The sequence below is a fragment of the Prionailurus viverrinus genome, chromosome D3 (genome assembly GCF_022837055.1).
Source record: "Prionailurus viverrinus isolate Anna chromosome D3, UM_Priviv_1.0, whole genome shotgun sequence".
NCBI lineage: Eukaryota > Metazoa > Chordata > Mammalia > Carnivora > Felidae > Prionailurus > Prionailurus viverrinus.
Genome location: NC_062572.1, coordinates 62,506,465 through 62,533,796, shown reverse-complemented (window position 1 = coordinate 62,533,796; position 27,332 = coordinate 62,506,465). Strand labels below are relative to the sequence as shown.

The 27,332-nt window shown below is 37.9% G+C and overlaps 1 long non-coding RNA gene across 2 annotated transcripts in view; it reads left to right on the top strand.

The window, feature by feature from the left end:
- Window positions 1–27,332, top strand: part of LOC125149696 (uncharacterized) — a 298,529-nt gene that overhangs the window by 35,126 nt on the left and 236,071 nt on the right. Inside the window, exon 1 of one of the 2 annotated variants that reach the window (XR_007146014.1) lies at window positions 18,215–18,305. The exons of the other annotated variant lie outside the window; for it this stretch is intronic. This is a non-coding gene — a long non-coding RNA (uncharacterized LOC125149696). Of the gene's footprint in view, window positions 1–18,214; window positions 18,306–27,332 lie in introns of those variants that run through there. 2 annotated transcript variants of the gene reach the window in all.

Sequence of the window (27,332 nt, the reverse complement as noted above, 5' to 3'; positions counted from 1 at the left end):
GATGAGTAACAGTAATTCTAGTACAACCAGGTTAGGAATCAATGAAAGGTGAGGGGAAAATGCTCGAGCAGCAGGGAAATATGTACTGCCTCCTCCCAGAGGATACCTCCTTCTCTTCTACTTGTAACTACAGCACCAGCAGTTTATTTCAGTTCAGGAAACACTTATTATGACAAGCTCTCTGGTAGGTTATGGGGAAACAAAAGAAAGCAAAATATGGTTCTTTCCAGAAGGCAGTTATAATTTTCACAGTGCAACAGAAAAGGATATACACAGAACAAGTGTAGTATAATCCATGCATTGGAGAGACTTCTGAACCATCTTCAGCAACACAGAGAGGCATGGTCCATCTCTGGGTGAATGGTCAGAGAAGGACCCCTAGAACCAGATTTCAAGGATGAGTATAAATTTTTCAGGTCCAAGAATACAAAGATTTATTCTATGATGACCAATAGGAAGTACATGTGTGCCTGTGTATGAGTGTATATACATCTGTATGTGAGCATGTGTGAGTGTGCCTGACTAGGCAGGTACCTGGGTGAGACATATGTTTCCATGCATGTGTACGAGTGTGTGTGTGTGAGTGTGTGTACATGAGAGCATGTGTGCACATATGTTTGTGTGTGTCATTATGGGAGGGGATGGTTGCAGTGATGGGCAGGGGATTGCACTAGAGACTGGGCAGACTGTGGGGTTGGTAAGTTCATTTCTCACCATTAGTTCTCACTTCTAGAAATGGTCTAAGGAAGGCCACAGAAGAGGTGATGCTAAATGGGAAATCAGGAAGCACAGGCATTAATTTCAATTCTCTTACATGAAATTAGTGACATCAGAAACCTTTGTATTCCAATCTGTTCAATGAAGGTGTACAGCTAGACAATGGCAAACTGATGGCTGAAGCCAAGGACTAATGCAGTGTTTCCCTTTGTGGTCAGAGTAGAGACCAACATCTGTGAAAACCTAAAGTGGCATGACCTGGCTGGTGGGAGCATGTGGGCTAGAATGAGAGACTTGGCCAAGCACGGCTCACATTCTGTAATTCTGGCTGTCATGCTACATCTCATGTGGAGATGGCAAAGAAAGTTTGACTAGAAAAGGGTCTACAATTCCTGATATTTGTTGGGGGAGTTTAAAGAGAAAAATTAAAGTATGAAATAAACCCAAAACAGCTTTTATGAAAAGAGAATTGATTAAAATTTCTTCCAAGAGACCAGATCATACTCTGCCTCTCTCTTATTAATAATATAACTATTATCTTTGATTTGGATAGAGGAAGGAAATCATTCAATGAAAATTTTAGGAGCCAAAATTTTAGGAGCATTTTAGGAGCCAAATTCTTAGAGAAACATTTGAGGGGTTGCAGATGGGAAAAGAAAAATCATGGGGGGGACATGCCAATCATCTTCAAATTCTTTAATGGGCTTCAAAATGAAGGAAGAAGATCAGTGTTATCTCAGAATCTGGAAAACAGAACTGGTACAGGTAATTTTTTGGACAGTCTCTCCTGCTAGACTCTGGGCTCCATTTTTTGCTATGGTCCAAGGATTGGCACAGCACCCATGCAGAGAGGGTGTCACCAATGATATTCAGAGTCAGCAAGGTAGATGGTATGGAGAGACTGAGACTTCATTAAACATACAGAAGAAAAAGGCTTTAGACTCAAACAAATCCGATTTTGAGTGTATTTTTTTCATTTAATAGCTGTGGCCTTGAGAACATTGATGTACCTCTTTGAGGTTCCTCATCCTCAAAATGAGAATGATGCTTATCACTTGTGAGTACAAAGATTAAATGCAATGATATATGTTAGGTTTTACTTATTTTGACAAAAATAGGTACCCGTTGAAAGGGTTGCTGTTATGATCATCTTATTTGAGCTTTCCCCGAACACTTTCATAGAGTAATGAGAAAACTGAGGGTCCTGGGGACTGAGAAATTTGCCTAAAATTGCACAAGTAGTAAATGATGGGGTGGGAATTCATATCATCACCTGTCTCATAATAGAACCCTGCCTATACAGGACCCCATGCTGACTCTCAGCTAGGGAAATACTTACACTGGCAAATAAGTCAAAAGACTATGTGTTACTCTCATGGCCAGACAGGACACACATGTTGTTCTTGTCACTCTACTCAATGTAATAGATACTCTAGGATTTGTCTGACCTGGAATCTGTACCACAAGCTCCTGATTCAACTTTAACTCTCTATTTGTGGAGGTGCAAAACTGGGATTTGGTCATGACTCCTTTTTTCTTTTTTCCTTTTATCCAACTGAATGCAAGGACAGAACATGGAGGCTGACAGGGCTTGATTCAAAGGGAATCTCAAAACTCCTTGGCCACCTAATTCAGAACCACCTTCCCACCCACTCCATGTTCTGTCCCCCACCACATACACAGTGCGTCCTCCCAATAGCTTCCTGTAACATGCAAATACTCCCAAAAGGGGAAACTATAAGCTACTTGCCCTGGGTGGTATCTTTCCTCCCTAGCACTGGTTATGAAACTGTGCAGGAAAAACCTTTTTAAGTAGGGTAAATAATAAAGGAAAACAATTTGTAAATGATACTTTTTCTTTCAATTTTATTTGTAAATTTCCGAATTTGACCAAGTACTTTCTAAGTCACTTGGTGTTTTGACTACAAGAAATCTTATGTCTTTTCCTTCTCACTTCTCTATTCTCCCACCTGCACCTTGTGTCTTTGTTCTCTCTCTCTCTCTCTCTTTCTCTCTCTCTCTCTCTCAGCCTGAAAATTCTGGTTCGCCGTGGTTTAGGGTACACGTCGTGGTTGATCACTGATAACCACATTCCCCGTTCTGAGGTGCAGGAACACTTCCTTAAAGCAGATACTGCACGGACTAACAATTATATTTCAAGCTGCATTTAATGTTGAAGTATGAGACAACAAATTGATCTTAGATTTCTTCAGTCAAGCGTGACCTCACCTCTGACTCTGGCAGAAGCCGCCTCTGTGCCAAAGCAGTAGTCACACAGTTGTGAAACAAATAAAAGGGAAAAAAAACCCCACAAAGCCTCATCCTCCCTAAAACAAAGCAGAAGAGAAAAACTACCACCAATTTTTTTTCTGCATTAGCAATACCTGCTTCTAGAAAGGCAGACTGGAAAACAGTAACTGAAACATTCTGACAGCCTTCTATGCAAACCACCCGTTCTAGTGTATTCTTCCTCTTAGAAAACATGGAAATTCATAGATATGTTTGTGTTAAAACCTAGGTCTTTTCATTGCAGAATATAGAAATTGAAGTATTCAAATATTTGCCCCCGAAGTATCTATTATGATGACTATTTAACGTCTAGGAATTATATGTAGTTGGTTATTTATTGAATCCCTTTATGATAATAGCTATTGAACAAAGGAAGAAAAATTATCTGGCTCTAAGAAGATCAAGCGTTTTACATTTTTTCATTAATTCTCAGATGGTTTCTCTGAGGTAAGCAAGTAGTATTCTTACTTCATTAGAGACAGGGAGAAATAAAAATCCAAAGGGAAGCTGACAGGTCCTAGAGATAACCAGTTTGTCATTGCTGGAATGGAGAACCAAATCCAATGGTAATAAAAAAAAAAGTATATTTTAAAAAGAAGAAGAACAAGGAGAAGAAGAAAGAAGGGAGAAAAAAGGAGACCTCAAATAGCATTTTCTCTCTGGATGTCAATGACACTTTAAACATAATTCAAAATATATGAAAAAATCAGGGGAAATGATTCTGGGGCAACAAATTAAGATTGTGAAGTTGCATTTCAAATACCTTTGTCGTAAAATAAATATGGCTCCGTTGGCAAAGTTTATAATGTGAGATGTTTTCTGAGCCCTGAAATGCTATCTCAAATCCAGAATTAGCAATGGAAATGTCTACCTTTATATTTTCAGTTTTGATATGAAAATGAGTTAATTTAGACAGTGGACCTAATAAAAAAAAATCTTTTCTCTCTTCCCCAATGCCAGCATTTATGACCAATTTTTATTCTTAGTCCAAGAAAGAAAAATCAGACCTTTTGCCAAAGTTTAAGAATTTATGTGAATATCTCAGCCCTTGCAGCCTAGCTTTCCCAAACTGCCTGCTATTCCAAGATTAGCTGCTGTGTGGCGTTAGTCCCCTTCAAATGAACACGCTCTTGCTTCCTCCAGCTCCTACTCATCTGCCTTGTTGCTTGAAAATGGTTCTCTTTGCTGTCACTGTAACAAACGGTTCTAATTGCTGGGTCGACTGTTAAGGGGGGAAATTGCAGCAGTCCGCAGTTGAAGGCTTTCGCTCTGCTTTGGTAATGACACAGAGAGCCAAACTGCTCCTTTCCTGAAGGAATAAAGAAGATAATCTTGAAAAAAATCGTAATAAATAATAAATCATTTTAAAAGCAGCAGAAAACAAACACACTTTCTGAATGGTTATAGTCTAACCTAATTGTAATGCATTTTCCCTCATGAAAGGATGAAAGTTCTTGGATATGTTTCCGTATATTCTTGGTGGTGATGATGGTGGTGGTAGTGTTTGTTTTTGTCTATGAAGTAATACGTGGTAGGCAATAATTTGGAATTGTAAACTTTCCAATTTATTTTCATGGCAATCTGTGAGATGTGTCCCTGGAGGTAGGCAAACAATTGCAGTTTTAGAGCTGAATTGGCCTCTCTCTTTCTCCTTTCTTACATTAGAAAGCATGCAATCTCATTTTGAGTAGGATTACAAAATTCCCAAAATCTAATAAAGTGCCAGAGGAATATTCGATAGTCTAAGATGGTCCATGTGTTATTGAAGAAACACTCCATGATGGGAGAGGTAAAAACGAGAGCAGTTATTGTCAGATTTTACTGCCATAACAGAATTCAGGTTACAAAAGGCAATCCCTAATTTGGGAATTTAATCAGATAGCAAGCACCAAGGACAGCAGCTGCTGTTACATTAGCTTGGATAAAATTATAGGGCCTATCAATTCTTATGCTTCAGGGCATAAGCTGATCACCAGCTGAGGTCAGGAGGAAATTTCCCCAATGGTAAGCTTGTGCAGTTATATCCATTATAAGAGATTTAACAACTACCCCCAAAACATCTGATGTGATTCATTACCAAACAAATACAAACATACAACATGTATGCATACTGATACATAAGCATGTGCACATAGGGACTAGATAAGAGAGGGAAGTGGATACTGGTCTAAATGCCCAAGTCTCATAATGGGCCAAAGGAAACCCACCTTCACATTGTCCACTTTGCTTATAGATGACTTTTGTCTGAACCTGTTGGTGGTATTTTTTCCCGTGTCTTCTCTCATGAGATGTTCACATTTGCTTATGTGAACTCAATCTTCAGAAATAAGTGATAATAAATGGGGCTGGTATTCGATTTCTATAGCTGTATAACAAATTACAAATTTGGCAGCTTTAAATAAAACAAATTTATTATTTCACCATTTCAAGGGGTCAGAAATCTTGGTATAGGCTAGCTGGATCCTCCGTTCAGGGTCTCACCAGTTAGAAATCAAGGTGTCAGCTGGGACTCTGCCTCTTACCTGAAGCCTGGGGTCATCTTCTAAGCTCACTAGTGTTGGAAAAATTCACTTTTTTGCGATGGTATGATTGAGGTCTCTGCTTTCTTGCTAGCTGTCAGCTGACTAGGGACTATTCTTGGCTCCTAGAGGACACCCATGGTTCCTTGCCCCAAGGAGACCATCTTAGAATTTTACCTAAAACACGGCTCTAGTGAAAATAGGAAAGATCAATATTAATAGTGTAGGGCTACTTAATTTGGCTGACTCTATAAGGATTTTTTTCTTTTTTTTACTATTAGATGGGACTAGTCATTAATCTGTTCTGTTGTATCTATTACCAATTGTCCACTAGGGAAGGACAGATCCTTGGCAAATTTGCAATTACAACTATATAAGTAAAATTTTAGAATGGAAATGAGAGGTCATCTTGTTCAATAATTTTATGTGGCAGATAAAGAAACTGGGACTCAACAAAATTAGCTAGTGTGACTAAATTGACTCTCTCATTTTAAAGCTGGGATGTCAGTATAGTTTTCTAGATTCCTAAATAAATTACACAAAATTTAACTCCAATTTAATGAGTTACCACCGGGGTCTTTGCCCACTTGGGAGCATTTATTCTAACTCCTATAAATTCCCAGTGCCCCCAGATCTTTGTGCATTTTCACCCAACAAAACTACTTCTTTGGAAAGATAATAAACTCACAGTGAGGTACCAGACTGATTATATTTTTCCTAATTACAATGATAGTATCATTTTCACAGAAATAAATACATTAAACTAAAAAGAGAAATGATACTGTCAAGGTAGAATTTAATGTTAGAATTTGAAGGAGAAAGGTGGAAGTATGTGAGTGTGTGTATGTGTGTGTGTGCTTGTGTGCATGTGTGAGTGTGTGCGTGTACATGCATACATGTAATTTGTCTTGTTCTTAACAGCAAAGAAGATGATTGGGGGCACCTGGGTGGCTCAGTTGGTTAAGCGTTCAGCTTCAGCACAGGTCATGATCTCACGCTTCATGAATTCGAGCCCCACATCAGGATCCTCACTAACAGTGCAGAGGCTGCTTGAGATATTCTCCCTCTCTCTCTCTCTCTCTCTCTCTCTCTGTCTCTCTCTGTCTCTCTCTTTTTCTCTCTCTCTCTTCCCCCTCCCTCACTTGTGCTCTCTTTCTCAAAAAATAAATAAATAAATAAACTTTAAAAAAATGACTATTTGGAGTCAATTGTCTAATAAGAGTGTAACTGAAAATGGGAAAGTAGAGAACTTCTCCTTTGCTCATTTAATTGTACAGTGGACTTTTCCATTTTCTCAAAATCTTATATAATCAGCTTTCCTGTAAACTTAACTTATTATTTCATGGATAACTACCACTTTAGAGGGGATTCATTACAGCTCTATTGCTATGAACAACTGGCAAGGCAGAGACCCTCAAGACAGGAAATGCTCTGGTCAGAGAATCTTGGAGGCTGGAGATAAATGCTGAAATCTATTCTCCTTTTAGGAGAAGTAATAAAATCCAGGGCAGCCGTGCCAGTTTCAACATCGAGACCGACTTTTGCACAATGCTCTCTCTTTGGATGCCTGTAATGAGTGAAATTTTGTGATTATATAAGCATCTGCTGGTGATTGATGACAGAAGCAGGCAATGTCAGAGGTTGTGTTTGTGAAAGCCAACACTGAAGATGGAACTTCTCAAGATGTACTTTTATTACACAGGTGGATGTGGGTGTTTGTGTCTATTTCAACGTGGACCACAGTTCACATTTTCATCATTGTATCTGAAATGAATGAGAAGGAGAAGAACATGGTACCTAAAGATCTTTATTAAGAAATGCACCTCTCTGGGAGTGGCTGGGGTGGTTCAGTGGGCTGGGGGTCTGACTGTTGATTTCAGCTCAGGTCATGATCCCAGGATTGTGGGATCATGCCCCACATTGGACTCCACACTGAGAATGGAGCCTGCTTAAGAGTCTTTCTCTCTCTCTGTCTGTCTCTCTCTCTGTGTCCTCGCCCCAACTTTCACATGCTCTCTCTCTCTAAAATAAAATAAAAAGAAGAAATGTACTTCCCTGGCTTAGGTGGTACTCTTATGAGGCCTGAAAATTCCATCAAGTTAGTGTCTTTTTTAAAAAAAAAAATTTTTAATGTTTATTTATTTTTGAGACAGAGAGAGACAGAGCATTAACAGGGGAGGGTTAGAGAGAAGGAGACACAGAATCTGAAACAGGTTCCACGCTCTGAGCTGTCAGCACAGAGCCCGACGCGGGGCTCGAACTCACGGACTGCGAGATCATGACCTGAGCTAGTCGGCTGCTTAACCCACTGAGCCACCCAGGCGCCCCAGTGTCTTTTTTTTTTAAAGTGTATTTATTTATTTTGAGGGTGGGGGAACATGTGCGTGTGAGCAGTAGAGGGGTAGAGACAGAGGGGAGAGAGGGAAAATCCCAAGAGGGCTCCTTGCTGTCAGTGCAGAGCCCAGTGTAGGACTTGAACTCAGGAACCATGAGATTATGACCTGAGCTAAAATCAAGAGGCAGACACTTAACTGACTGAGCCACACGGGTGCCCCAATTAGTTTCTTAAATACATATTTTGCTCTGTCTAAAATATATCATAGCCTTAAGAAAAGAGTGCATCAAACTTTGTTATGTGTTCAGCATGAATTCATCATCTTCATATTAGACAGGGAAAGGCTGTCATCTTTATTTGAGCTATGAGGAAATATTCTCATATTTCCTAAGGAATGTCAATATTTTCAACAAAATATTATCTTAACCTGAGGATGAACCATTTTCTCATCCAGTATTCACACTGTCCTACACTTTTAAGCAACCATCTTGACTACACTATTATGAAAAATATTTCTTTAGAAATAACATCTCCTAGTCCTATTGTCTGCTAAGCCAAATCTCACCTGATCTCTCACTAGAGAGTCTAGATTTTGCCCTTTATATGAAATCTTTCCTGGCTATCAAGCTCACAATGATTCTTCTACTCTCTGAACTCACAGAGTCTATTTTGGGGGGTATTTATTTTAACCTGTTACTATGTTTTATTTTTCTTTCTTTCATGTAGAGTCCTATTTCCAAATAGGTTGCAAAATTCATTGAAAATAGGAACTTTTTCCTCACAAGTTTTTAGTACCTCCTACAATGCCTAGAATAATATTAAAGAGAATAAAGACTCGTAGAAATGGAAAACAAAATCAAAATAGAAACAAATCATATTCAGTGGCCATTGACCTTTTCATAGTTAGAATAGTGATTATTATTTTCATTCTTTTTTGTTGTTGTTGTTATTGTTGTTTCTGTTGGACTTGTTAGCTTGCTTGTTTGTTTCTTGCTTTGCTTAGCATACACGCCTAGATTTGCTTAGCATCGGCAACTTGACCTAAATATTATAACATTTCATTAATTACCATACCGTTTTTGATAGAGCACATCACACAACATTTAAAAGCAAAAGCAAACAAAAAATGTGGAGGGACCTAGGGTGGTACATGCCTACTAATTTAACTTGGCTCTGAAAGCAAACTCCTGACTCTTTTCTAAGACTTAATAACTCAGAGTTTGCATATTTTCTCCTACGAGTTTCCTATAAATCAGCATGTGGTCAACATAATCATATTTTAAAACCAGCTGAGGAATTCACAATATAAAGGGATTCTATCGTCAGTTCTCTCTGAAGTGAATAATCATCTCCTAATATTTTGTTATCCTAATTTTCTTCTAGAATTTCACATGCCAGGCTAATTTAGGCAAGGCACACCAGTAAAAAGCAGCCGACTAGAGGTGGTTTCATTTACACTGTTTTCCAGCATGCTAGCAACCAATAGCTTGGCCAGATCTCTAGTCACATACACCTTAAGTTTTAATGGTTACCATAGCAATGAAAAAAGGCATTACAAAATGCACAAGCTGTTAACATGTTGCAGAAGCCAAAAGAAAGAGCTAAGAATAAACTTCTGCAAATTCCTGATCGCACCACGTTTAAGGAAAACTGCTGTTAAACCAACATCATGTCCCAGTCAAATAGCTCATTAATCTGAAGCCGAGGCTACGAATCCCTCCCTTGGAGCTCTCCATCAGCTGGGACTGGGCCATCTCCCTGTGAGAATATACGTGAGTATGTCAGAATGAGCAGGGGTGTGTGTGGAGCTGGCAGGGACATAGAGACAGAGAAAGAGAATAAACAGGCTGCAAATTGAGTCTCAGCTCCTTCATCAACAAGAAAGAAAACCTTCATGTTTTCTAACAGAGATGACAGACAAGAGAATTTAAATGAATCTAATTTAGACAAATCTCAATTTTATTCAGTGAGTAAATCATTATAAACATAGATCAGATGAGTGTTCTATTTGCTTTGGGTTTTTCAGCCAGAACCCAGATATTTGGGCTGCAAAGAAATAAAATATGCACACCCATATAGTCCCCTGCCAGGAAGGAAGTACTGCTCACTGGGTGGAAAGTATCTTCTCAATGATGTAGTTTCCAGAATAAAGAAAGAAGAAAAAGAGGGCCCTTGGTTTGGGAATATGACACCACTAAAGAAGATAAGGATAAGGTGCAAGATTCTTATTTAAACGGGCATCTGTTCTAGAGTAAATCGACAACTGGACAAAGAGATGGAACTCTTGTTTCCTGACAAAGCAGACAGACAATGAGGGAGTTAATGAGAGAGATGAAGCATCAAATATGATACAGAAATGCAAGCCTGATTCATATGGTTTAAATGCATGTTTTTTTCCAGATTTGTGGTTTCCAAGGAGGGAGGTCACTCAGGGTGGAGGGCAGATTGCCATTGTGAATTAACTGGGAGAATGTTGTGGGCACCACCCTGGGGAGACACTTCCTCATATCCATTTCTCTTGAGGCAGAACTCTAATTGTTTTCCCTGTGCTCCTCTGCTCATACTCTGAAGTGTCCCTATGTTGTACTGTCTGCTGCCCCTGCTCAGTTCTCTGCTTTCTGAAGTCTGGTCCCTTTTTCCATCTCATCTCCACCTGGGAGACCATTCTTCCTCCAGTAAGGCCTGTCTCCATGCCATGTTCCACATCTCATCTCCCCCTTGCCTTCCAATTCCTAGTACATACTTGATAGTGTCCACTTTTGGCTCTGTACTTGATTATAAACTATTGTCCCTTATTACCACTCTTGGAAGACTTTATAGGTCCAACTAAATTCATGATTTAACTATCAGCCCTTCTTCAACAACAATGATGTCTCATATATTTCTGCCTAGTACTGTAGCCACTGAGCAAGGTCAATGCCCTAAAACATCTTCTTTCTTCTTTTTCTTGGTTTTAATTTTACTCCCTCAGTTAAGTTTTAGAGTCATTTAGGACTGGGATTTTATCCTATTTTTTGCAACGTTCACTATACCTAAAGCATTTTGCCGCTTCTACTAAGTACCCAATAAATGCTCGATGAATTGACTTGTATTTTAATTCCCAAAGGCAATGTTCTCTAGTATCACAGTATGTCTTGAAATTGTAGTTTAAGACATGTTGTTAACTCAGAGACTCAAGTTATAGACATACAGTAAATCTAGGTGAAACTGAAACCATAGTAATATTATATAATTTTTGCCAACAATTCATAGAACTGTAGAGCTAGAAGGGACATAGGAAGTCAACTACTCCAAACCCACTTCTCTTTTAAAGCAAAGATCATAATGCACAGGAAGGTGCCCTAAGGTCCTATATGTAGTTAACGAGTTAAGAAAAGAAGTTGAGTCCCTTGAGTCTCCCTTGTGGATTTTCCCCCAATGCCCTACTGCTTGCATTCATGTTGTATTGTTATTCATGGGTTGTTATATAGAGATTTGATATTACATTCAATATATATACAGCACTCTGTATTTACTCCCCAGGATGTATTTCCTTATCTGTTTTAAACTTTCCTGGTCAGGAAGCAGAAGGACACTTGTACCTGACATATCTCTCCAGCTGATAATATAGCCAAAGCCAACTTACTCTCATATGATACGTGTTTATTGATTAGTCAAAATTTGCCTCAAAACAAACACTATATTAGGTCTGTGGGATACTAAGTGAAGTTATTCTCCATCTCTGCCCTTGAGAAACTTTGTGGTCCAGTAGAGGAGAGGACCAGTGAAAAATGTTAATGAAGGACCTAGACTTCTGAAAAGATCATGGAAAGAGATGTCTTCTGGGCCAAGTACCACATACTGGAAGATAGTGACCAGATAGAGACTGAAAGTAAAACATTCTTCAGAGTAGACTCAGCATGTACAAAGAGCCAGGGATTAAAACGAACAGTTTGAAAACTTGGAATTAATTTTGGTTTAGTTCATATACTAAGCTGAGAGAAAAGGTGGAGTAGACAGGCAGAAAACAGACCATGGGAAGGCTTTTGGTCAATGTCATGGTATTTCAACCTGAAAATTATTCCGTATGTAAATTGAGCGGTGACATAATTATATTTATTCTAAGAAATACTTTTGATGCCAATGCAGAAGAAAGTAGTGGTTAAAGGAAAATTCAGAGAGCTTTAACAGATATGAATACTTTATTGAATGACTGCCATTGAATGGCAAACTGTTCACAAATGGGGAGACTTCAAACTAAAAGTAGTTGGAAGCTCTACCCAGCAGTTACAGCTACCTTTATGAGGTGTGGGTGAGGGAGTATATTGTTTATGCTGATTGGTTACTCATATTCCTTTTCCCTGGATAAACTTACTTGTTTCTAGCTGATTGGCTGGGAAGCTAAAAGTCACACTGACATGAAGAATGCTTAAGTTTTGTTTAGGGTCAGGGTCAGCATTTGGAAAAATCATGACAGTTTTAAATTCTTGTTACATGACTATGATGGTTTGGCTTAGGGGTGTATTCAAACCATGGCCTCCTTTCTGGCTAACTTTTAACAGTAGGTATGGGCTCAGCAGACAAAAAGGAAAATTCGTCACCTATTACAGTAAACCAAATGAGATATTATGAATCTGAATCAATGTAGAAGCAATAGAAATGGAGACAAGGGGATAAAAATCAAAGTAAGATTTTTATCAAAAAGAAGGAGCTGAAGGAAAATTTCAAGTTGACACACAGGTTTCTGGGGTGTGTCCCTGTGAATGGTGATACATTTCCTGAGAGAGGAACACAGAAATAGAAGTAAGCTTGAGGATGGATGTCATTAGTTCATTTTGGACTTGTGGGTTTTGATGTGCCCATGAGAGGCTTCCAAAAAGAGATTGGACACCAGAACTTGGAACTCAGGGGAAAGGGTAAGGCTGGAAATACAGACATCTGTGCCATCCATATGGAGATGATGAAGCGCTGAATCACCATGGCACTGGATCTGCCCCTAAGACTTAGCAGAGACAAATTCCTGGAGAAAGCAGAGTAGGTTTTAGTGTAGTCCCATCACATAATAATGTGCTTCCTCCCTTTTGACCCTAGCCTCTTACTTAGGCTCCTTGTCTCCCACCCACTTGCTTTTTCCTGTATATCTTTTTTCTGAACTAAGGTTATTAGAAACTTCATATATAACTCAGCTCTCTATCCATCTCCCCCATAGGACTCTAGAAGATTGAAAAGTCTTCCAGAAACAGGACTAAAGCTCTAATGATATAATTTCATGAAATTAGTTCCTTTGCCGGTTAATGTAGGCAATAATAGCTGCTATTTATAGGAAGCCTAGGATGACATTTGGACAGGGGTATGCCCATCATAATCATACAGCAAACGTAGATCTCAATGCAGTATGCCTAAGAGAAATAGCTGATGTTTCTACAGCACATACTATATACTGTAAACTTTTCTAAGAACTGTAAATAGTCATTTCATCCTCATAGTAGACTTTAGCTACTGTAATTTTCCAACTTACAGATGAGGACACCGACTTACAGAATAGTGGAGTGACTTGGAGAAAGTCTGCAGGTGTAGGAGCTACAACTCAATGCTAGAGAGTCTAACTCCAGATTCTTTGCTCTGATTGTTTATAAAATGAATAAATACATAAACATGCATTAAAGTAATGTTATATAGCAAAGACAAGATAGAGAGGCTAACTCAACATTTCTTGGTTTGCAAATCATGTAACTATTGTATTTCTGGTTCACGAATTAAAGAAATTTTTAGCATTAGTGGTGGCCAGGGGAAGGAGTTGTTATTCAAATAACTATATTAAACTAACTTGGAAATATAAGGTGCTAACTAAAGTAAGAAAGTAAGGAGTGAGGAAAACATCACTCCAAAATTAATACCAAAGGGCAACATAGAAGAAAGAGCCTGAGCTTGGAGCTCGACCAGCTGAGCTTTGGTTTCTTTTCCTTCTTATTCTTCTTTCTTTTGTTCCCCAAGTATCAGTGAGATAACCTAGGGTAAATTATCTTAGATCTTGCAGACTTGATTTCTTCATCTGTAAAATGGGAAGAGTATCACCTAATTCACAGAGTGGTTAGGTGGAGATTTATCTAAAAACTCTGGCTCAGAGCTTATAAAAAGTAAATTTGCTATAAATACCTGATATTACTATTATCCATATTAACTCAATCAAAAAAATGAGAGACAAATATAATTTTTCAGATTATAATCACATATTCATGCATATTTTATTGTATCATCAAAACATCCCTGGGAAAAACATAGAGTAGGCATATTATTTGACAAATGAGGCATTTGAGGTTCAGAGAGATTAAATTAACATCTCAAAGTCCGAAGCCTAGGAGTTTGCAAAGTATTACTAGCTAGGTCTTTATAATATGATTCAAAACAATTATTTCGCCTACCTTATGCTAAACCACAACACTGCCCTTAAACCTAAGTCATTCGACAGTCACCCTCAGGGTTCCTGGCAAGTGAGGAGAGACCACAAGAGTCAAGTTTCTGGGATATCTGTGCCAGAACCCGCAACTCTTTGTCCTCCTACTTCCCATGTGTTATGTTTACAAGTCTACTCCATGAAATAGCATGATTTATTCTTACTTAGAAGGCAAAGTACAGCAAATGGATTTGCCTTGGAGGTCTCCTACATCAGGTACTGACTCATCCTACCCCTGATTAGTTGTGAAATCTAATAAGATTACAACCCGAAGAGGTATGGTCAGTACCCAAGTTGGCAACTGGGCCTGATTCCTTTGTCTACTAGATGCAACCACCCAGGATATCCTTGGAGCCTACCAGTGGCCCAGCCCATACCATATTTCCCAGGTCCATGCCTCAGCTTCAAGGGGAAGCTTCCAATAAAAAGGTTTAACCACTCTGCTCCTTTTCCTCAGGCAGAAGCAGTGAGCGCTCTCAAGCTGCTTTCAGCCTCCCAAATAAATGAAATGTTTGACATGAAAGCATATGTTTTTTGGCAACTTTGTTTAATCCACATTTTAAAGGGAAAATTGAAACTCCACAAGGTGCGAAAGAGATTAGTGGAACGTTTCAGTATCTGGTGGAAAGCAGACCGTGTTCCCTCCTCCTTCTGTTCCCTTTTCCTCTTCCTTCATGTGCAGATATTTGCTTTATAAAAGCTGCCATAGAAATGAATCTTTTAATTAAGAATCTGAGCCACCTAACTGCAGAACAGAGAGAAATAGCAAATGACACAGGATGTAGGAGCCATCTGTAAGACAGATATGGCACATGTCTTCTTAAGAAAGATCACCACTCTCTGAAGTCACATGCAGGTCGCAGAATCAAGGGTTCTAGGATTAGGCAAATTTGATTTCTAAAGAGGTTACATTTCTTACCACAAGATAAAGAAGTGACTCCCCCAGGAAGAAAGTTACTTTGCCAGGATTTGCTTATCATATTAGAGAATGCAAAGTTATATAGGCAATTGCTTTCAGGAACCACTTTGCCAGAAGCTCTGACTGGACTGGTTTTAAAAACTTACAAATTTGGGCTCCAATTCAGCTGAAAAATCCATGCAGATGTCCCTTGTACAAGACAGGTTTGGAAGGGCATAAGGCTACAAACAGGGGTACCAGTAATGTGAGGAGAAAAGTAGAGGTTGGAGGGAAAATCATCCATTTCTGTATACACCTCAGGTGCATTGGTCCTATATGTACTATGACCTTACTACCCCAACAAAGACCTTGCCTGATGGTGGGGACTGGGGGCTGGGGTGGCAGAAAGCTAATACTGGAGACCCATAGTCTATTTTCCTAGTAAATCACTGAACTGAGACACAAACCGGAGAATGAGTCTACTACCTATAGCTAAAACTCCATTGGTTCTGAAAATAGAGTATTGTGTTTAGAATAAATCATAAAACTGTTATTACATTTGAACTTCTTTACAATTAAGCAATAATTTGAGAAGCATCAAGATGATTTGGAAGCCAACATGAAAACATGGATCTGGAGCTAGATTTTGTAGATTCAAATCTGAGACTCCTCTCAACCACCACCCCTCCAAAATAGACACACACTTACTATGTGACCTTGAGCAAGTTATGAAACCTGTGTTTTCATATTTTTAAATGGGTATAATAATTAAGAAATCTTCTACATACTAATATTGTGAAAGTTAAAAGAATTATTACAGGTAAAGCAGTCAGAATATACATCACATAAATGCATAGTATATCTTTGCTAATTCTGTTATTGTTTAAAAGCTTCAAATTGGGTTTTCTCACATTTTTTTATTGTGGCAAAATATACATAATGTAAAACTCACCGTCTTAATGACTTTTAAGTGTGGAATTCAGTGACATTAAGTACCCTCACAGTGTTGAGTAAACATCAACATTATACCTTTCTAGAACTTTTTCAACATCCTGAAGAGAAATGTTATGCCCATTAAAGAATAACTCCCAATTTCCCTTCCTCACTAAACAGTTGGTAATCTCTATATCAGTTTGTGTCTATGCATTTGCCTATTCTAGCTAACTTATATAATTTCAGTTATATATGTGTCCTTTTATGTCTGGCTTCTTTATGTGGCATAGTGGTTTCAGTAGTCACTCATGTTGTAGCATGTATCAGAATTTCATTTCTTTATACAGCTGAATACTATTTCATTATATGTATATACCACATTTTGTTTCCTTATTCATCTGTTAATGGACACTTAGATTTTCTACCTTTTGGCCTTTGTGAAAAATATCTTGTGAAAAATTAGTGTACGAGTACCAGTTTTGACACCTTTTTTTCAGTTGTTTTGGATGTGTGCCTAGGAGTGCAATTGCTGGATCATATTATAATTCTTTGTTTAACTTTTTGAGGAAGAAGCTATTTTCTCCAGCAAGTATACCATTTACATTTCTACCAGCAATGCATGAGGGTTTTAATTTATCCATATCCTTGATTACCCTTGTTATTTTTCACTTTATAATAACCATTTTAATATGTGAGAAATGGTATTTTGTAGTTTTGATTTGCATTTCCCTGATGACTAAAAATATTGAGCACCATTTCAGGTGCTTACTGGACAGTTGCATATCTTCTTTGAATACATGCCTATTCAAGTTCTTTGCTCATTTTTAAACTGGTTTCTTTTGTTGTTGTTGAGCTGTATATTCTTTATATATTCTGACATTAATGTCCTATCAGGTATATTATTTACAAATATTTTCTCCCATTTAGTGGGCTGTCTTTTTACTTTTTTGATAGTATCCTTTTTTGATGCACAAAAAAAAAACCAAAACATTAATTTTGTTGAAGTTCAATTATCTCTTTTTCTGTTGTCTGTGCCTTTGGTATCCTATCCAGTAAATCATTGTCAAACCTAATGCCATGAAATGTTTCCCATCTGTTTTCTTCTAAGAGTTTTAGGTCTTATATTTAGGTCTTGAGACATTATAAGTTATTTTTCTATATGGTTTTAGGTAAGGGTCCAATCATTCTTTTGCTTTGGATATCCAGTTACTCCAGCATCAGTGAAAAGACTGTCCCTTTTTGATTGAATAGTTCTGGTACCTTTGCCAAAAATCAATTGAGCATATATCCAAGTTTACTTCTGAGTCTTCTATTCCACTAATCTATATATCTGTCTTTATGTCACTACAACACTCTTTTGTTTACTGTAGTTTTGTAGTAAGTTTTGAATTCAGAAGGTGTAATTTCTCCAATTTTATTCTTCCTTTTCAAGATTATTTTGACTAATTGGAATCCCTTGAGATTCCACGTGAATTTTAGGGTCAGTTTTTCTATCTACAAATCCAGCAATAGCAAGACTTCCTTGAAAAGGATTTCCTTGGGGCGCCTGGGTGGCTCAGTCGGTTAAGCGTCCGACTTCATCCTGGGTCATGATCTCGTGGTCTGTGAGTTCGAGCCCCGCATCAGGCTCTGTGCTGACAGCTCAGAGCCTGGAGCCTGCTTCTGATTCTGTGTCTCCCTCTCCTACTCATGCTTCTGCCCCTCCCCTACTCATGCTCTGTCTCTCTCTGTCTCAGAAATAAACATTAAAAAAAATTAAAAAAAGAAAAGGATTTCCTTTTCAAGCTGCCATCTCTCTAGTTCTCTCTCCTACCTTCCTCTTCCACCTGAGATTACATTGGACCTACTCTCATAATCCAGATTAATCTCTCTATCTCAAAGTAAACTTATTAGCAACCTCAGTTCCATCTGAAATTGTGATCCCACCCCCACCCCTTTGTCAGGTAGCCTGATTTCAGGTTCAGGAGATTAGGACATGAACATCTTTGGGGACCATTTTTGTGCCTATCACAAACATTAAAAATATATAAAGATATGTCTTTACATTTTAGAGCTAGAAATATCCTTGACGAAATTCCTTTATTTATGCAGAAACTAAAGATGAGAGAAAGGAAGTCACTTTCCCAAGCCTGTCTTCCTAGATGACCCCGTTAAATATTATCTCCAGAAACTACTAAACAGGTAGGTCCCCTCTCATTTTCCAGCCTCTTTAACAACAGCAGAATCTCATCTTTTATATTCAATGATCAACTGCAGCTATGGTTTTTAAAAATTTCTATCATTTGCATACACATAACCATCATATTGTCTAATGCCTGATATTCCCACTAATAATTTTTTAAATACTGAGGGAAAAGCCCCAGAAAGTCAAAAGTAAGTCAAATTCTGAGGTATTCTACAAGGAATCTTATAAGGATCCTAAAATACATGGCTGTCAGATGTGGTTGTCTGCTTATCAATTCTCTGTAGAAATGGGTAACTGTCTACTAATAAGGACATCCCAGTCCTATTGGTCTCCCACTTGAGCAGAGGATTCCCAAAGCATTTTAATCTTGCCCACTCATAATAACAAGAACATATTCCTTCCTTTCTTCTTGAAGGCTCTTTCTTGTTTGCTCTGTTTTGACTCTAGTATTCAGGAAAAAGTATATTGATTCTGACAAATGACAGTAATTACAAATCATATATAAAAATAGACACTTTGTTTTAACTCACTTTTATTGCATTGCAGATAGTCTGGAGCACTCAAATATATTGAATGGAAGTTTAAGACTAAAAAAATGATAACTGAATTATTTTCTTCTTAAGATGAATGTGATCAAAGGGCTGTGAGTGTGTCCTTTATTTTAAAATATGATGAGACCATTTTTGACCCCATAGTAGAGTGAACAATATAGAAAATACAAATCACTTTGAAACTTAAAGTTTGTGAACAACATGGATCTCCTTTACCAGGAATGTAAAATTGGCAAATTTGCAGAAACCACATTGATGGTATCACATTAGTCAACCAATGTGATGTATTTGTTCAGTAGTTTGGAGACAGTGACAATTACTATGTGCTTGAGTTTTTTTTTGAAAACCAAAATGATAGAACATTAAAGTTGAAAAGGAATTTAGAGTGTATCAAATACAATTCTCATATTTTATAATTGAAGAAATTGAAGAAATTGAAGCTCCTCAAATTTAGGTGACTTACATAATATTTTGAATTTAGTATGTGTTGAAGCATGGATGTTAGTTAGATTAAGACTGGAATGCTTTTTACCATATACCTACACAAAGCTAGTGTGTGCTCACACATTTGGTTCAAAGCACATTTGATGACCTTCTACTAATTCCCATCCTATGCTAAGTTCTGTGCTAAAAGGAAGACCATGCTCTTGTCCTTAATGAATTTGGAATCTAACCCAAGAAGCAAAACAAACGTAAAGTATAGATAATATAAGGCACTTGATAGAAACATGTTTTCTCAGTTTAGAACTTTTTACTTACCAAGAATATTTCATTATTCTCACAATTAAACCTAGTCTTTTCCATTGTCTCCAAAATTATCTTTCCAATGTCTCCAGAATTATCATTCCAAAATTTGTATGTGACAAAGTTTCATTAAGTTGGTAGTTGTACATGCTCTCCATCACCTATTAGGCCCCTCTTAGTATGTTATGCCAATTCTTCCACTTTGCTTGCTACTTCCTAGCATTCTTCCCATGTGCTTCTCCTTGGCCATCTCATACCATTCGTTATTCCCTACCTGGGTCACATCATTGCATTTTTTTTCCTTTTTGTCCATGTTAATTACAGAGATAGATCTTCAGACTAACAGATTATTTGAGTTGGAGAAATCTTTAAGTGTCTTGTTTTCAGGTTTTGAATCTGGAAAATGGTGTTTAATTATATGTTTTTTAATGGTTCTTCACACACAAACATTCCAAGACCCTGAGATAAAGACTGGCACTAATAAGGATGCAGCACATAGGACATTTTTAGCCATTGATATAGTTGGAGAAGACTTCATAGAGGAGATAAATATAGAGAATGAAGGAGTTAATTAGGAGATGCATCATATAACTACTTCAGTTTTCAAAAATGATTTTAAGATGGTCAAGGAAAGGTCTTCACATATTCCAGAAGATTAAAATGCAATGACACCACACTTTAGTCTTCCCCCTTGAACTTTCAAAACCTGCCAGTGATTGCCTTATTACATCTCCATTATGACGTTTGCCAACATGCCAATAATGACCCAATATTTTGTCCAGCGAACCACAAAAGCTGCAAGGTAGATAAGGTACCAGAAATGTGATCAGAAAGTCCTTTACTGGGCTCACAATTCCCATAGTCTCCTTTATTGTGAATTTCCAAAAAATTTCCAATCCCTTGCTCCTGGCCAGCCTGCTTCTTTAAGATAGCCTTTCAAGTGCTTCTCTTTCCTTTTTTTCTTGCCAGAAGATATAGCAGTGTTCTCCAAAGACCAGAAGCACTTCAACTTGGAAAAACTGCTTGATTCCAGGAATGCTGAAGGAAATTCCTCAGCCTAATTAATTCTTTTACCTGTGACACAGCCTTAGCATCTTTCCAATTTATACCTAAGCTTTGTACCCCACGGTTTTAAGAATGTAGAGATATCCACACTTCAGCTTTTTATAAAGCAATGTCCAACTCCAGTTCATCTTTATGAATAAAACTCTGCCCATAATTCCACTGAGTCCTGCAGTATACTGTAATCAGTTTATTCAACCTACCGTACAAAAATCTACTTAGTTATACATGAGTACATTTTATCAATTATTGATTTATGAATGCTGAAGGTATGTTCCAGTCAGCATTTATGCACTAGGGTTTTATCATCTCCAAAGCAGTAACAATCTACTCTAGTGACACACTCTCTACTATTTAAAATTCCACACCTTCCATCTGATTACCCCATTAACCATTATGTTGTAGAGATTTTAAGGTAATTAAATGTCTCCCAACAGTCCTAGGCCTTTGTCCATAGACTCTTACTCTTGTCTGTAGTGGTGAACTCAGTGAGAAGCAATTGTCAAAATTCTGGACTGTGATGAGAGCACACGGCAACTACCTTAACAAGCACAACCCCATAGGCAAGGGAATTGCGATCACAATTAGAGGGGATGTCTGAACTTTGGCTCTGGACACTCCCCACTGACCTAAAATTCTTCATGTAACCTACTTCTCTTCAACTTTTGTGATACATTTTCTTTCTCGGCAGTTTCATGAATTTCCATGGATTCAATTTTCATTGAAAGTTAATGACTCTTAAATGTCTCTATATATTCTACAAAGGCACAAAACTCACCCAGCTAAAGCCATACTCTCTATCTTCCCTTTCTATACCTATCCCTTTAGCTTCATCATGTACCAGATATTAAAAATCAAAGGATCATATTTCTGAAATTGCTGTCAGTCAAGCACAGATCTCTCCTTTCCCTGTTTTGTTGTTGTTGTTGTTGTTGTTGTTGTTGTTGTTGTTGTTTGCTTAGACTCTGGTCAACTTGTGGTGATGAAGAAACATGAATCTGGAGTCAATGACCTGATACTCCTTTGGTCAATTCACTTAAGTCCCTGGGCTCCCAGCTTCTTTGTGTATAAAACAGAGAAAGTGAATATCTACCTTACAGCATTGTTTCAGGAATTTAAGGTGTTCACACATTTAGCAGGCTTTGAATGTAGTGTTGCACATAGCAAGCACTCAATAAAAATCACCTGTTGTGGTCACTCTCTGAAATGTTTCCTAGACTGCTTAATGTCAGTTTCTCTTGTGCAACCAATCAAGTCTTCTCACCAGAGTAAGGATGGTATTGCTAAAACAAAGATGTGTTCAGCAACCTCTTCCCCACAAACCACATACCTACTGTGTATTTCTTAGCTGTGGTTGATATTCTCAGTGTTTTATCCAAAGTGTTTTATCCCCATCTTGGCTTTGATACTCCACCCCCTATTCTCAGAACATACCTTGTTCCTCCACCCTTCTGCACTTTGTTCATGCTAGAGCTTATGTTGGAAATGCTCACAGGACCCCTTTATTTGCCTCTCAAAACCTATCTTGTCTTTCAAGACCAAGCAGAAGCATCACTTTCCTGAATCGTGCCCTGACCCTCCTCTCAGTCAGAATTAATTTTTATCACATGTAAACTTCCACAGCACTTTTAGCTTACATTATTATAGCACATAACCACAGTAGGAATTGCAATGTAGTTATTTGTTGACAATTCTGCCCTGCCCCCACCCCCTACCATTGTGACTTCCAGATCAGAATGCTAGAAATGGCATCCTACCCAAATGGGGTCACTCACTCACCATGTTTAGCAGAGGACATTATTTTCCTGTTTATGGAATTGTATATGTTTTAGTTTCCATCTTAATTTGCTATGCAACTAATTGCAAAATGTATCACAGTGTATTTTTGACAACTTCTGGAGCAATAAATTTAAATAATAGAAATGTTTCTAAGAGGGTAAGAGAAAGAACATTTGCTATAAGGTAAGAAAGGGTGGCAGAAATGGGCAGTGATACCACTGAAGACGTGTGGTGTGTTTTCAACTTTTTCCTAATTTCTACCTTTGAACTTAATTCTAAAATAAGATAGTTTGTTACATGTATAAAGCACTTTTGGGTCTTAAAATAACCTTGTGAGGTAGACATGGCCAATACTATTCCCATTTGGCAAGGTGAAGAAACTAGGTTTCTAAGAGGTCAAGAATCACATACAGAATGACCAAGCTAGAAATTGATAGAGATTAGACAGAACCAAGATTGCCCCATAATTCAGGTGCCACACAGATTGGTTGGTGCCCCATGGGCCCAAATACACACACAGAAGATGGAAATGGAGACTCAGAATAAAGGCTATTCCTCCTCTCCTTTCTTTATAAGTTGATTTTTATGGGCATCTAAAGGAGAACACTTAGGTTATTTTGAGCTGTGTGTTCACAAAGCATTAGAACAGCATATCAAAAGGTGAAAGATCAGTCAGCACGCCTACCTTTATTATTTGCCAAATTATTTTGACTGCATCGACAGCTTACATGGAACAGAAGGGTTTTTTTCTAACAAATTATACTTATCTTTCAAAACCCAACTTAAGTTCTATCTCAGCTATGAAAATTCTTCTGACTGCTGAGGACAGCATTGGCATTTCTCTCTTCTGAAATTGTAAGTAATATATCACAGTGATAGTATCACAGTGAATAAAATAGAATTTGCATGGATCCCTTATTTTCTAATAATAAAGTTATGTTACTTTTGTTTAATACCTTAAAGTAAGAACACCATTACATAAATTATATTGTTTACTTAATACAGCAATCACTGGGTATTGTATAATAAAGAATTTATCTGACCCTTTACCCAGGTCCTCCAGAAGAAACTTTCCTGGAATTTTGTAAGTGATAGAGGTTTCTCTGTTATTCATGTTGTGACCCTGAGGCCACATCTGAGTTTATGTTAATAAAGTAACATATGATGGGCCTCTACATAGTTTCTGGGTGGAAGCCAGCCACACTGGAGAAAACAACCATGTTACTAGAGTGTTGGGGCTTTAAGCCATGTGATATCAACCCAACCTCTCAACCACCAAAGAGGTGCATGGCCTATAATTAAATCAGTCACATCTTTGTAGGAAACACCAGTAAAAACTCTGGACATTGAAACTCATGCTAAGGCTTGGGTGAGCTTCCTGGTTGGTGAATACTTTGATTGATGCATTGTGAGGATGATATACCCTGATTCCATGGAAGGGGACATGGAAGATCCATATTCAGGATGGTGCTAGATCTCACCCTGTGGGTCTCTTCTTTTGGTTGGTCCTGATTTTTATCATTAATAATAAAACTGTTATCCTAAGTAAGAGGGTTTTGCTGAATTCTATGAGTTGTATTAGTGAACTATCGAACCTAAAGCGATAGTGGAAGCCACCAAGTTTGTAGGAAGTTAGTTGGTCAGGGTTTGGGTGGCCTGGAAACCCCAGAACTTGTGATCATTGTCTGAAGTGAAGACAGACTTCAGCATCTATGTCCTTAACTTGTGAGGTCTGCACTAACTCTAGATAGTGTCAGAATTGCATTGCAGTATTACAGTGCGGTGATGAACTATGGAAAAAATCAAAATAAGCTTTCTTTTACAGATGCAGTAACTGAAAACAAAAGAGTTTAGGTAATGTGCCCAAAACCAAACAGCAAGTTGGAGTGAATTAGTGCTAGACTTAATTGCATTGCTTTTATTACTCTTATCTACATTGTGCTCTCTGTCAATAATGTATGCTAGTTTTACAGAAGTTAAGACTAAGGCTATACAATCTGTCCCTTTGTTTGCATCTAACACAGTGACCAGTCTATGTTTGGACAAATGCAATAATAATCAATACAAATATTCTTATTGATTAAGTTCATGAACTTCTTAGTTAAATATTTCTGTATACCTAATCCTTACCATGACTGGGTTTACGTTTAGGTTGAAAGGAATATTTTAAGTTGGAACTGGCACGGTGGAGGCGAGGGGGTGGGGGTGAGGAGAGAGGAAATAGGTATAAGTAATTGGCAAATGTGGGAGCAGTCGATTCCTGATTTGTAGCCAAAATAGATTTTCTGGTGGGCTCAAAGACTTTTTAAAATACTTTGTGAGGTTGTCTTTTTGTACGACTAATCTTGTTTGTATTCAGGGATGTTGAGACTATATTTGGCCTGTTTCCTGAGAATGGTGTGCAGGGTCAATAATGTGGTGCTGTTTGCCCTGAAAAACAAGCATTTACCCCTACCTTTGAGCATATGTATCTCCATTTGGGGCATACATTGTGGGATCAATCCTCATCGGTTAAATGACCCTGAAATGAGATCACCTACCTGTTCTCCAAAGAGAATTGAACTGTCTTCAGGTAGAATTGATATTGGTCCCAGTAGCCATTTGGATTTGATTAGAACAGATCAGGTAGAAATGAGAGGGGTCGTCATCCTATAAACAGGGACTGTCTCCTTGAGATGTCTGATCCTCTACCGAATCTATTCCTATGATGCTCTGATAAGAATGTCATTTGAATTCACACAACCATTTTGCCCTTGGAGATGGAAAGAACACCCCTGAGAAATTAGCTTCCAAAGAAAACTGTCTCAAGCAATTTCTCTTTTTTTCTTTTTCTATAGATGTCCTCAGATGCATATTTTCCTCTATTAATCTAAACTTGTACAAATTAGCAGTATGATGATGTACAAGCTTAACAATAGAATAATTTTTTTTTACTTCAATCATGTGTTTTCCCTTTCATGGCCTAGTTGCCAAGGACCCATAATCTACAATCCCGGCATTTCTTTTTAATTCTATGAGCCAAAATCCATCATTTCTGAATATTTTCAAGACAGGGAATCTGAAAGATTTATTCTGATCATTAATCAGTCCCCTCCAATTAAGTTCAATTATACCCTATAATCATTGCTATAATTATTGATTGATTAATCTTTCAACTATTAATTAAAAGTCTTAATTAAACTTTTTCTGATGTTATTTAAGCTAAAATATAATGATTATGCAATTTCCCTAGTATATGCAACATGCCCTACTAGCCTTATGATAAAGTCGTAGTCTACTAGCTATGAATCACTGACTAGTGGAATCTAAAATGAGTGAAATACTCTCCTTCATTCCCCCTTCCGACACACGCATGCATGTGTGTGGACATACTCAGGTTCATGGGTAAAAAGTTGAGAAGAATGAGCTATGTAGAATAGTTAAATATAATAAGAATCCTAGAACCATAGGTGGTGGTAGACTTTTTCACAAACCTAATAGGCTGGAATCAAGACACAGTTAAAAAAAATAAATTTGCAAGGTATTCATTTTTCTTATGTACCACCCAACTGCCCAAACTTACTCATGTGTGTTTGCAGGAGAGAGGCAGATTTCAGCTGTGTGAAGCTGTTGGTATGGCCTTTGTAGGGAACTGGGTTTATGTGTTTGACAGGAAGTAGGGAAGAAGAGTAATGTGTACTCTCAGTAGAAATCCTATCCCAAAGACTTTGAATTCTCATCATTTTTAATCCTCTCAAAACCCCCAAGGGAATAATTTATGTCCATTTTATAGATGAGGAAATATAATTGGAGATGGAATCAATATTTGAATCCATACCTATCAAACTTCTAATTTGCCATAATATTCTTGATGTTTTTGTGAGATGTACTGGGATAAACAAACAATCAGTCAATCAAACAGACAAACAAACACAAATACTTGTTTAACAGAAGAGGATATTTTTGGAATCACATACATGGGGTTCAAATAGAAGCTCTATTTATAGTTTGTGACCTAGGCCAAGTACATAAAGCTTTGGAGTCTAGGGTTCCTGATTTATAAATTGGGAATAAAATATAACTTGCAGGATTTTGTTTTCAGGATTAATAACAATGGCTGGCATAAGAGGGTCTTCATCAATGGCAGATATAACTTGCTACTTAATACATTCTTTTTCTAAAGTTACTAGATCTTTTTTTAGTCCTTCCTCACTACTGACCACTGTCTGACCTCAAGTAAGCTATTTCCCATTCACATACTCCACCCTCCATCTCTGTCTGTTGTGTTTCATAGAATGTTAGTAGTTGCAGCAATCTTAGGAATTCCATTGACCAGAGTCATGCCATGATGAGGACACTGAGGCCTGGAGAGGGTTAAGGCGTTGCCTGTGGTTGCACTGCTAATTACTGACAGAATCAGGTCTCTAGACTCCCAGTTCAGAGAGCTCTTTCCACTACTCCACATTGTCCCTCAAGCTAACATTTGCCCTACATTTTTTACAGGGTTGTCATGAGGATCAAATATGATTAAATATGGGAAAGTGCTTTAAAAAGTGCAAAATTATGCACAAGAGCAAAGCATTACTATTAATGGGCTTCTTACTTGGCTTCTTTGGGTAGAAATGGAATGTTATTTAAAGTGGCTTTAGGGGCGCCTGGGTGGCGCAGTCGGTTAAGCGTCCGACTTCAGCCAGGTCACGATCTCGCGGTCCGGGAGTTCGAGCCCCGCGTCAGGCTCTGGGCTGATGGCTCAGAGCCTGGAGCCTGTTTCTGATTCTGTGTCTCCCTCTCTCTCTGCCCCTCCCCTGTTCATGCTCTGTCTCTCTCTGTCCCAAAAATAAATAAACGTTGAAAAAAAAAATTTAAAAAAATAAAAAAATAAAGTGGCTTTAAAGGTGTTTTTAACTG